Below are 13,697 nucleotides of genomic sequence, written 5' to 3'. Positions count from 1 at the left end.
TTGTTCTTATTTTCTTCAATTAGTGATGAGTAGAAAGATGTCCTAGCTTTACGGAGGGCTTTTTTATAGAGCAACAGACTCTTTTTCCAGGCTAAGTGAAGATCTTCTAAATTAGTGAGACGCCATTTCCTCTCCAACTTACGGGTTATCTGCTTTAAGCTACGAGTTTGTGAGTTATACCACGGAGTCAGACGCTTCTGATTTAAAGCTCTCTTTTTCAGAGGAGCTACAGCATCCAAAGTTGTCTTCAATGAGGATGTAAAACTATTGACGAGATACTCTATCTCCCTTACAGAGTTTAGGTAGCTACTCTGCACTGTGTTGGTATATGGCATTAGAGAACATAAAGAAGGAATCATATCCTTAAACCTAGTTACAGCGCTTTCTGAAAGACTTCTAGTGTAATGAAACTTATTCCCCACTGCTGGGTAGTCCATCAGAGTAAATGTAAATGTTATTAAGAAATGATCAGACAGAAGGGAGTTTTCAGGGAATACTGTTAAGTCTTCTATTTCCATACCATAAGTCAGAACAAGATCTAAGATATGATTAAAGTGGTGGGTGGACTCATTTACTTTTTGAGCAAAGCCAATAGAGTCTAATAATAGATTAAATGCAGTGTTGAGGCTGTCATTCTCAGCATCTGTGTGGATGTTAAAATCGCCCACTATAATTATCTTATCTGAGCTAAGCACTAAGTCAGACAAAAGGTCTGAAAATTCACAGAGAAACTCACAGTAACGACCAGGTGGACGATAGATAATAACAAATAAAACTGGTTTTTGGGACTTCCAATTTGGATGGACAAGACTAAGAGACAAGCTTTCAAATGAATTAAAGCTCTGTCTGGGTTTTTGATTAATTAATAAGCTGGAATGGAAGATTGCTGCTAATCCTCCACCCCGGCCCATGCTACGAGCATTCTGACAGTTAGTGTGACTCGGGGGTGTTGACTCATTTAAACTAACATATTCATCCTGCTGTAACCAGGTTTCTGTAAGGCAGAATAAATCAATATGTTGATCAATTATTATATAATTTACTAACAGGGACTTAGAAGAGAGAGACCTAATGTTTAACAGACCACATTTAACTGTTTTAGTCTGTGGTGCAGTTGAAGGTGCTATATTATTTTTTCTTTTTTAATTTTTATGCTTAAATAGATTTTTGCTGGTTATTGGTAGTCTGGGAGCAGGCACCGTCTCTACGGGGATGGGGTAATGAGGGGATGGCAGGGGGAGAGAAGCTGCAGAGAGGTGTGTAAGACTACAACTCTGCATCCTGGTCCCAACCCTGGATAGTCAGGGTTTGGAGGATTTAAGAAAATTGGCCAGATTTCTAGAAATGAGAGCTGCTCCATCCAAAGTGGGATGGATGCCGTCTCTCCTAACAAGACCAGGTTTTCCCCAGAAGCTTTGCCAATTATCTATGAAGCCCACCTCATTTTTTGGACACCACTCAGACAGCCAGCAATTCAAGGAGAACATGCGGCTAAACATGTCACTCCCAGTCCGATTGGGGAGGGGCCCAGAGAAAACTACAGAGTCCGACATTGTTTTTGCAAAGTTACACACCGATTTAATGTTAATTTTAGTGACCTCCGATTGGCGTAACCGGGTGTCATTACTGCCGACGTGAATTACAATCTTACCAAATTTACGCTTAGCCTTAGCCAGCAGTTTCAAATTTCCTTCAATGTCGCCTGCTCTGGCCCCCGGAAGACAATTGACTATGGTTGCTGGTGTCGCTAACTTCACATTTCTCAAAACAGAGTCGCCAATAACCAGAGTTTGATCCTCGGCGGGTGTGTCGTCGAGTGGGGAAAAACGGTTAGAGATGTGAACGGGTTGGCGGTGTACACGGGGCTTCTGTTTAGGGCTACGCTTCCTCCTCACAGTCACCCAGTCGGCCTGCTTTCCCGGCTGCTCGGGATCTGCCAGGGGGGAACTAACGGCGGCTAAGCTACCTTGGTCCGCACCGACTACAGGGGCCTGGCTAGCTGTAGAATTTTCCACGGTGCGGAGCCGAGTCTCCAATTCGCCCAGCCTGGCCTCCAAAGCTACGAATAAGCTACACTTATTACAAGTACCATTACTGCTAAAGGAGGCCGAGGAATAACTAAACATTTCACACCCAGAGCAGAAAAGTGCGGGAGAGACAGGAGAAGCCGCCATGCTAAATCGGCTAAGAGCTAGTAGCTACGCTAAGCTAGCGGATTCCTAAAAACACGCAAAGTGAATAATGTGTAAATAATTTAGAGGTGATTCAGCAGAAGGAGTGCTTTAGTTAAGGCACGTAAAGATTACACTGGGAAACAAATCATAATCTAGATAACTAGATCAATCTAACTGCGCAGATTAAACAGCTAACAGATACAGAAAAACACCGCTGTGCTCCGGAACAGGAAGTGATACAATACCGCAGTGAGAGCCAACCACCAGTAGGTCAACCACCAGCATGTCCTTGACCAGTAGTCAAGGACATGCTTGTACAACTTCTATAAAGCCAACGAGCTCTCCAGGAGAAGGTATCAGAACTAGAGGGACGGGGACGCCGTAATAACATTCGCCTATACGGGGTACCCAAGAACGCTGAGGGGACGTCCACAACCATTTTTGTTGAAAACCTTATCAAGAACGAGCTGGGAGTGGACCTACCTGCCTACTGTAACGATCTTGGAATTGAGCGCGCACACCGTGCTCTGGGAGCAAAACCACCAGCGAGTGCCCCACCACGCTCAATAATAATCCGCTTTCTTCGTTTTGCTGTTAAAGAGGCGGTGCTCCGTGCAGCATGGAAAAAGACGATATGTATCAATGGCAAGCAAGTGTACTTTGACCATGATTACGCACAGGACGTGCAAAAGAAAAGAAAAGAGTACATTCCTATTAAAAGAGCTTTGAAAGAGAGAGGGATCCGTTTCCAGATGCCACTCAGTAAGATGCGCGTCTTCTATGCAACAGGAAGTGTCCTTTACAACAGCATGGTTCAGGCCGCTGACGACTTGCAGAAACGGGGCATAACTGAAGACCAGGTTATCACCGCGGCCGAGCCGAGCAAAGGCCAGATGATGAAGGACGCGCTGACGGATCTCTTCCCGTGGGAAACACAGCCATCACGACGCAGAGACTTCCACCAAAACATAAGAGAAAAACTTAAGGGATTCCGGAGACAAGAAGACAGCCGAGAATGATTAAGTAAAATTATTCTGATCACTGTGAGTTTTATGTGAAGGCTGCTCAGAAATACGGATCGGTAGCTTGATTTAAATACTTTAATTATGGTTTGGGCTAGTACTGACGGAAATAGACAGAAGACCACCGCACTACTACCCTCAGTTGATATTTTTTCTTTTATTTTTATTTCTTCTAATCCCCCCTACCCCGCCCTGGATACATACCTGGTCGAGGGGCCTCACCTTGTGGCCAATCCCCTCAACACCGAAGGACAACACCATATCCTTCTCATTGGAAGTCCAGTTCAATGTTGTGGTTCTTTGTTTGATATGTTCGTGTTTTTTCAGTTATTGTTATTACATTGAGGTCTTGGATGGCATTGCACTTTCAAAACTTGACAAATGTCTCTTAAACAATATACTGTACTGTCACTGAATGTTAATGGGCTGAACAATCCTATTAAAAGGAGCAAGCTTTTGGTCAAAATGAAAAAAGAAAAAGCAGATATAGTTTATTGGCAAGAAACCCACTTATCCAATGCAGAACATGATAAATTGAAAAAAATGGGTTTTGCAAATACTTTCTATTCCTCTCACAGAAGTGGCAAAAAACGGGGAGTTGCAATTTTAATCTCAAACAAACTTTAATTTGAATTTAAGTCAGAAATAAGTGATAAAGTCAAAGGAAAAATTGATCAAAAGGATATCACACTGCTAAATGTATATGCACCCCCTGGAAGTGATATCACTTTTTTTAAGAGGTTGTTCAACTCAGTAGCCACTGAATGTCATGGTTGTTTAATTTGCGCAGGAGATTTCAATGTTTTACTGAATCCCAAAAGGGACACAACCAATATAAGAAGGAAATCTACTACTCTGGAGAAATGAATCAAAAAAATGCTTTCAGATTTGGGCCTTGTTGACGTATGGCCTTCTATGCATGGTCAGACCTCTGGGTTCACTTTTTACTCCTCTCGCCATTGTGTGCATTCAAAAATAGATTATAGCTTTAGTACAGTAAGGATTTAAATAGAATTACAAATTGCAGAATTGGCCAAAGAGATATTTCTGATCACTCAGGGTTATATCTAACAATACACCTTGATGTTAGACAGAGAAAGACATTATGGAGACTGAATACTGGCATGTTAAATGATGACACCTTTATAAAGGGAATGTCAACAGACTTGGTTCTGTACTTACAGGATAATGATAATGGGGAGACAAGCCCCAGTATTGTATGGGACACAGCTAAGGCTGTTCTCAGGGGGAAAATAATAGCAAAAACAGCAACGCTAAAAAAACAGAAATCTCAAAAACTTCTACAATTACAGGAGGAATTAAAGATGTTGGAACAAAAACAGTTGACTGACAAAGGTCATAATTTAATACAACAAATAAGATGGTCCAAACAAGAAATAGATAAGATATTAAGTGAAGAGGTGGAGAAAAATATACGCTTCGTGAAACAGAGATACTACGAAACTGGCCCGAAAGCATCAAAATTATTAGCGTGGCGCCTAAAAAAGCAGCAGGCAGAGAATACAATCCACAAAATCAAAGACCCAATAAGTCATAGAATGGTAACTGATATGGATGATATTCAAAAAGCATTTGAGAACTATTATAAATCATTATACAGTCAATCTGGTACAATCAATCAATCAATTTTTTTTATATAGCGCCAAATCACAACAAACAGTTGCCCCAAGGCGCTTTATATTGTAAGGCAAGGCCATACAATAATTATGTAAAACCCCAACGGTCAAAACGACCCCCTGTGAGCAAGCACTTGGCTACAGTGGGAAGGAAAAACTCCCTTTTAACAGGAAGAAACCTCCAGCAGAACCAGGCTCAGGGAGGGGCAGTCTTCTGCTGGGACTGGTTGGGGCTGAGGGAGAGAACCAGGAAAGAGACATGCTGTGGAGGGGAGCAGAGATCGATCACTAATGACTAAATGCAGAGTGGTGCATACAGAGCAAAAAGAGAAAGAAACAGTGCATCATGGGAACCCCCCAGCAGTCTACGTCTATAGCAGCATAACTAAGGGATGGTTCAGGGTCACCTGATCCAGCCCTAACTATAAGCTTTAGCAAAAAGGAAAGTTTTAAGCCTAATCTTAAAAGTAGAGAGGGTGTCTGTCTCCCTGATCCGAATTGGGAGCTGGTTCCACAGGAGAGGAGCCTGAAAGCTGAAGGCTCTGCCTCCCATTCTACTCTTACAAACCCTAGGAACTACAAGTAAGCCTGCAGTCTGAGAGCGAAGCGCTCTATTGGGGTGATATGGTACTACGAGGTCCCTAAGATAAGATGGGACCTGATTATTCAAAACCTTATAAGTAAGAAGAAGAATTTTAAATTCTATTCTAGAATTAACAGGAAGCCAATGAAGAGAGGCCAATATGGGTGAGATATGCTCTCTCCTTCTAGTCCCTGTCAGTACTCTAGCTGCAGCATTTTGAATTAACTGAAGGCTTTTTAGGGAACTTTTAGGACAACCTGATAATAATGAATTACAATAGTCCAGCCTAGAGGAAATAAATGCATGAATTAGTTTTTCAGCATCACTCTGAGACAAGACCTTTCTGATTTTAGAGATATTGCGTAAATGCAAAAAAGCAGTCCTACATATTTGTTTAATATGCGCTTTGAATGACATATCCTGATCAAAAATGACTCCAAGAATTCTCACAGTATTACTAGAGGTCAGGGTAATGCCATCCAGAGTAAGGATCTGGTTAGACACCATGTTTCTAAGATTTGTGGGGCCAAGTACAATAACTTCAGTTTTATCTGAGTTTAAAAGCAGGAAATTAGAGGTCATCCATGTCTTTATGTCTGTAAGACAATCCTGCAGTTTAGCTAATTGGTGTGTGTCCTCTGGCTTCATGGATAGATAAAGCTGGGTATCATCTGCGTAACAATGAAAATTTAAGCAATACCGTCTAATAATACTGCCTAAGGGAAGCATGTATAAAGTGAATAAAATTGGTCCTAGCACAGAACCTTGTGGAACTCCATAATTAACTTTAGTCTGTGAAGAAGATTCCCCATTTACATGAACAAATTGTAATCTATTAGACAAATATGATTCAAACCACCGCAGCGCAGTGCCTTTAATACCTATGGCATGCTCTAATCTCTGTAATAAAATTTTATGGTCAACAGTATCAAAAGCAGCACTGAGGTCTAACAGAACAAGCACAGAGATGAATCCACTGTCCGAGGCCATAAGAAGATCATTTGTAACCTTCACTAATGCTGTTTCTGTACTATGATGAATTCTAAAACCTGACTGAAACTCTTCAAATAGACCATTCCTCTGCAGATGATCAGTTAGCTGTTTTACAACTACCCTTTCAAGAATTTTTGAGAGAAAAGGAAGGTTGGAGATTGGCCTATAATTAGCTAAGATAGCTGGGTCAAGTGATGGCTTTTTAAGTAATGGTTTAATTACTGCCACCTTAAAAGCCTGTGGTACATAGCCAACTAACAAAGATAGATTGATCATATTTAAGATCGAAGCATTAAATAATGGTAGGGCTTCCTTGAGCAGCCTGGTAGGAATCAATCAATCAATCAACATTTATTTATAAAGCGCTTTACAGCACCGACTGGTGTCCAAAGTGCTTAACATTAAAAACACAAATTTACAAAATAAAACACATATAAAATAAAATTTTAAAACAACACATAAAAAAGAACATAAAAATAACAGAACATGTCACCTCCCCACTAAGTGTTAAAAGCCAGTTTAAATAAATAAGTCTTTAACTTAGATTTAAAAAGTGCTAGGTCAGGAATAGTACGTAACTCAAGAGGTAGCTCATTCCACAGTCTGGGGCCAGCTACCGCGAAAGCATGATCACCCCAGCATTTATATCTTGACCTTGGAACATCTAAGTAAAGCTGGCCAGACGCCCTTAACGTCCTACTGTAGGTGCACAAAGTTAAAATTTCAGACAAGTAGGGAGGTGCAAGGCCATAAATAGCTTTAAAAACAAACATTAAAATTTTAAAATCAATTCTAAAACGAACTGGAAGCCAGTGGAGTGAGTATAGGATGGGCGCAATATGCTCACGTCTAGAAGTGTTTGTCAAAAGACGAGCAGCAGCATTCTGCACCAACTGGAGACGCACAAGAGACGACTGATTAATGCCCGCATAAAGTGCATTACAATAATCAAGTCTGGAGCTGATGAAAGCATGAATGGCCGTCTCAAGATCACGTCTACTGAGAAAGTGGTTTATTTTAGCCAAGAGGCGAAGTTGGAAAAAACTAGCTTTGACAACAGAATTTATCTGTTGATCGAACCTCAAACAGCTGTCAAATAGCACTCCCAAATTCTTGACAGCTGGTTTTACATAGTTAGCCAAAGCACCAAAATTTGGTGTTACCACATTTGGTATGCCAGTGCGTTCAAACACCATGATCTCAGTTTTACCATCATTCAGGTAAAGGAAGTTTCGGGACAGCCACTGCTTTACATCACGAATACAATTAAATGATGATGACAAAGCATCACTCCCATTAGTCCTCACAGGCAGATAGATTTGCAGATCATCTGCATAACAATGAAAGGACAAATTGTGCTGGGTTATAATTGACCCCAATGGCAGAATGTACAAAGAAAATAGAATCGGCCCAAGGACAGATCCCTGCGGCACTCCACAGCACAGAGGAGCAGTTGATGAGGAAAGGTCCCCAATCATGACAGAAAAGCTCCTTTCAGCCAAATATGATCTAAACCACTCAAGTGCAGTACCATGAATGCCAATAAAATGTTCCAACCGGGAAACAAGTACTGTGTGATCCACAGTATCAAAGGCTGCTGTGAGGTCCAACAGAACCAGCACAGCAGGATTCCCTGCATCCACCGACAGAGTAATATCATTATGAACTTTTAAAAGTGCTGACTCAGTGCTGTGTCGCGATCTAAACCCAGACTGGAATTTTTCAAGGATGAGATTATCTTCTAAAAATGATTGTAACTGTAAAAAGACAACCTTTTCTAAAACCTTAGATAGAAATGGCAGATGAGAGACAGGTCTAAAATTGGATAAAACTGATGAGTCTGGGTGAGGTTTTTTAAGAAGAGGTCGAACCACAGCATGTTTAAAAGCAGCTGGAACCGACCCTGATCTAAGACAAGCATTGATAAAAGTTAGGAGACCCGCCCCAACAGTATTAAAAACCTCCTTCAGCACCTTAGCTGGAACAACATCAAAAGGACAACTTGTAGATTTTATGTGTTTTACAACATCAGCGAGAGATGCAAAAGAAATGGGCTCAAACTGTTCGAGCACAGCAGAATGTGCACGAGGAGCAGACAACTCAACATTACAGCTCTGATCAGCATTCTGTCTGACTGATGAAACCTTATCAATAAAAAACTGAAGAAACTCCTCACAGGTTGTGGTTGTAGCGTCCAACAAAACAGAGGTGTGTGGATTTACAACTGAGTTTATAGTCTGAAATAACACACTGGGACGATGACAACTGCTCGAAATAATATGAGACAGATATTGTGCTTTTGCCTCCTTCACAGCCTTTTGGAATGGGGTCTAATAAACATGTTGATGGCTTGGATGAAGTAACTAATGAAAATAACTCAGACAGAACAATCGGAGAGAAAGAGTCTAACCAAATACTGGCATCACTGAAAGCAGCCAAAGATAACGATACGTCTTTGGGATGGTTATGAGTAATTTTTTCTCTAATAGTTAAAATTTTGTTAGCAAAGAAAGTCATGAAGTCATTACTAGTTAAAGTTAATGGAATACTCAGCTCAATAGAGCTCTGACTCTTTGTCAGCCTGGCTACAGTGCTGAAAAGAAACCGGGGGTTGTTCTTATTTTCTTCAATTAGTGATGAGTAGAAAGATGTCCTAGCTTTACGGAGGGCTTTTTTATAGAGCAACAGACTCTTTTTCCAAGCTAAGTGAAGATCTTCTAAATTAGTGAGACGCCATTTCCTCTCCAACTTACGGGTTATCTGCTTTAAGCTACGAGTTTGTGAGTTATACCACGGAGTCAGGCACTTCTGATTTAAAGCTCTCTTTTTTAGAGGAGCTACAGCATCCAAAGTTGTCTTCAATGAGGATGTAAAACTATTGACGAGATACTCTATCTCACTTACAGAGTTTAGGTAGCTACTCTGCACTGTGTTGGTATATGGCATTAGAGAACATAAAGAAGGAATCATATCCTTAAACCTAGTTACAGCGCTTTCTGAAAGACTTCTAGTGTAATGAAACTTATTCCCCACTGCTGGGTAGTCCATCAGAGTAAATGTAAATGTTATTAAGAAATGATCAGACAGAAGGGAGTTTTCAGGGAATACTGTTAAGTCTTCTATTTCCATACCATAAGTCAGAACAAGATCTAAGATATGATTAAAGTGGTGGGTGGACTCATTTACTTTTTGAGCAAAGCCAATAGAGTCTAATAATAGATTAAATGCAGTGTTGAGGCTGTCATTCTCAGCATCTGTGTGGATGTTAAAATCGCCCACTATAATTATCTTATCTGAGCTAAGCACTAAGTCAGACAAAAGGTCTGAAAATTCACAGAGAAACTCACAGTAACGACCAGGTGGACGATAGATAATAACAAATAAAACTGGTTTTTGGGACTTCCAATTTGGATGGACAAGACTAAGAGTCAAGCTTTCAAATGAATTAAAGCTCTGTCTGGGTTTTTGATTAATTAATAAGCTGGAATGGAAGATTGCTGCTAATCCTCCGCCCCGGCCCATGCTACGAGCATTCTGACAGTTAGTGTGACTCGGGGCTGTTGACTCATTTAAACTAACATATTCATCCTGCTGTAAGCAGGTTTCTGTAAGGCAGAATAAATCAATATGTTGATCAATTATTATATCATTTACCAACAGGGACTTAGAAGAGAGAGACCTAATGTTTAATAGACCACATTTAACTGTTTTAGTCTGTGGTGCAGTTGAAGGTGCTATATTATTTTTTCTTTTTGAATTTTTATGCTTAAATAGATTTTTGCTGGTTATTGGTAGTCTGGGAGCAGGCACCGTCTCTACGGGGATGGGGTAATGAGGGGATGGCAGGGGGAGAGAAGCTGCAGAGAGGTGTGTAAGACTACAACTCTGCTTCCTGGTCCCAACCCTGGATAGTCACGGTACAGTCGATGAAAAGAATATCTCAAATTTTCTGCATTCACTAGATCTTCCTTCCCTGGGCAGAGATGCAAATAAAAAGTTGACATCTCCTATAACACGAATGGAAACAGACAAAGCCATATCTTCCCTGAACTCAAATAAAAGCCCGGGGACAGATGGATTCCCACCCGAGTGGTACAAGAAAATGAAGGAAGAACTTGTCCCCTTACTAGAAAAAAGCTTTAACTTTATTCTCAAAGGAGGTCCTATCCCTCCCTCATGGAAAGAAGCCTTTATATCTGTGATCCCCAAAGACGGAAAGGACAAAAGAGAATGTAAATCCTACAGACCAATTAGTGTTTTAAATACAGATTATAAAATTTATATGTCTATTTTAGTTAAGAGAATGGATGCAGTACGTCCAGTGTCACCAACCACGACTATACCCCAAAAGTCAACCGGGAGGAGTGGAACAGCGGCAATGGCACACAGCACAAAACGGCGCCACCCCTCTGACTCCCAAACCAGCCACCAGCTGCGGGTATATTCCACTGCCCCAAACCTCAGCTACGCCGATGGCATACGGCTCAAAGGCGCTCTGAAGCCGGAGGTGGAACAGGGAATCAACAAAAAAAACAACACCCCGAACCCCCCCCTCCCGGATGCAGAGGTCACCTGGGAAACGCCCAGAATAACCGAACTGCACCACCCCAGCAATGCCGACAACGTACAGCTCACACGGCTGGAGCCAGAGGAGAAGAGAGGGCACAACAAAAACAAAAAAAAGAAAAAAGAAAAAACAACCCAATTACCCCCCCCATCACCCCCCAGAGGACTGTCCCATCAAACCCCGGGAGGTGAAACCAAAAGAAATAAAAAAGAAAGACTAACAGACTAACATAAAGCCACCTGGGTCCTTTCTATGCTCCAGACAGCCTGCACGTTCACGACCCCAGAACACTAATAGTGCTGAACATCCCACACAAAAACCAACTCAAAAACCCCCCACAAAAAATGAACCAACACAAAACCAATAAGTGACTTATACCATTAAGCTCAAACAAATGGAACACACCTGTTCCACCTTAAGAGCTATGACGGTAATGTGACTCAGTCACCAACAGGGGGAGCCAAAGTGCTAAAAATAAAAAACCCCTTTGGTAACCGAGAAAACAACTCATGCTGCTTTCCCTGTGCGCAGCTACGTGTAACACACAACCAAAATGTGCTTCAACTAAATTACGCTGAAGCTGACACAACAGACGCAGTAGCTATCTTCACCCGGGGAGACGGGGCTACAACTGTAACAACAGGACGCACAGCGACCCATGCCACAGAACTCCGCCGTGCGCGTTCACCCATTAAACACACACTCATGCAGCTCCCGTTTTACCTCTTATCCGGACGAAGTGTGACGCGAAACCGTCGCTATTCACACTCCACAACAAACCCACAGATAAGGCAACACCACAGGAACACGGCTGCAAGAGAGCTCAAATCACTATTCAATAATCGGTTCTCCAACACCCGCAACTGATCCGGATAACTTCTGATGTCTGCTGCCGCCTTCCCGGCACAGTACCGCCTCTGCTACCGCTGGGTCCGTGATGTATTGGCCAGAGACTACTGTTATGTGTCGGACGCAGTCGGAGCACCGACCCAGCGTTTGACATTAGGACCCAGCATAAAGGAAACAGAGCACGGTTCAAAGGATAACAGAATTTAATGACATAACAGTGAGTGCTCAATTAATAACCAATAAGTGCGCGGTCTGGCGAGGTGGAAAAACGGTGCACTCCCAGCAACCGACCAACCGAGTCTGTGAAAGAAGAAACCATAATGTGAGTCCACCACTCCACACACAGAGAGACCACTCAAAGGTGTACATAATCACCAATCAGCTTCCCACCCTGCAGGCATGGAACACCCAGTTCAATTCTCCACTACAGTGGAAGCTGATTAAACGACTAACATAACAGCTCAATATAATAAGGTGTGAGGGACACCACATCTACTGACTGTACTCATGTTAGTCACAAAACCTAAAGTACCTCAGTAAGTGTGCTGACGAGCGTGAGACCTCACCCCCTCCTCTTTCACAGACCATGGCATCAAACCTGGTACGGTCTGTCATTCAATTTGCACAGGTGTGGCCAGGAGTTCTTGAACCTGTGCGGTCAGCCTTTGTCCGACCATGTTTAGAGTCTGTTTAGTCATAAAACAAAAAAGACAAACACAAACAACCAAACCACCCCCCCCCCCTCCCCAGAGGACCGTCCCATCAAACCCCGGGAAGAGGAGAAAAGAAAAACACAACCCAAACTTAAGCTTGCAAACAAAAAAAAAACCGCTAACACCACCCCCCCCCAGCCAGCCAGGCACCCCAGCCACACAACACTGACTCCCAGGTGTGATCTAAGGTATGCATGATTTATACCTGGTTTAACTACACATTAGAAATTGGTGTTTGCATTAATAAAAAAGAACATAACAGTGGGGGAGGTCTTCAACATGGCTAGTACCTATGGCCCAGAATTTGGTGCTACGCCCCTGGTCCTCAGTCACCAGGGAGCAAAGACTCATAACCCTGCACCTCCCTCTAACAGCTAAACACATTTCCTGTTTTCTCTCAAAAAATTCAGCCTGTCTCACTTTGATTCTTTAAACATATAATCATCATAACACAGGTTCAATCATTATTAATCAATATTTACAACTTCAATCATTTCCCAAGTCAGATTTTCTTACCCCTAAAACAACACTTGACCTTCCTTGCTTTTGATTCTTACATATTATTAAAAATAACTCATATAATCATTAACGTTAATTATCCCTAACATCATTGTTAATCACATTTCTTAATCATTTCTTATATTTAACTCATGTTTCATTAAAACACTACTTGATTAAAATACTGTTACATTCTGAATGATTTAAACACACATCATTGTTTTCACCATCACAATTACCTTCTGGAAATCCCCATTTGTAATGGAAAGTCCAGTATGATCTTACTTGTTTCTGGAAAGTACCAAACTCTCAGCATGTTAATCCCATAGCACGTCACCTCATGCTGAGATGAATCCAAGCTTAAAGTCATATTCTCTGACAAGCTTCATGCCAACCACAGAGCCAGCCCGCCTGATCAGTTTCCCCAGCCTGGATGTGTCCTTCTTGGTGTGCACACCACAGTGTAAAAGAGGACGCTGGCTACTACGGACTGGTAGAGCATCTACAGGAGTTTCATGCAGATGTTAAACAACCCCAGCCTCCTCAGAAAGTACAGCTGCTCTGTCCCTTTTTGTACAGATGGCTCATGTGGGTTGTCCAGTCCAGTTTGCTATCCAGCCAAGGTAGTTGTAGGAATCCACAGCCTTTTTACGTAATGTGT

Source organism: Thalassophryne amazonica, chromosome 1 (genome assembly GCF_902500255.1).
Source record: "Thalassophryne amazonica chromosome 1, fThaAma1.1, whole genome shotgun sequence".
Taxonomy (NCBI): Eukaryota; Metazoa; Chordata; class Actinopteri; order Batrachoidiformes; family Batrachoididae; genus Thalassophryne; species Thalassophryne amazonica.
This window is presented reverse-complemented; position numbering follows the sequence as displayed.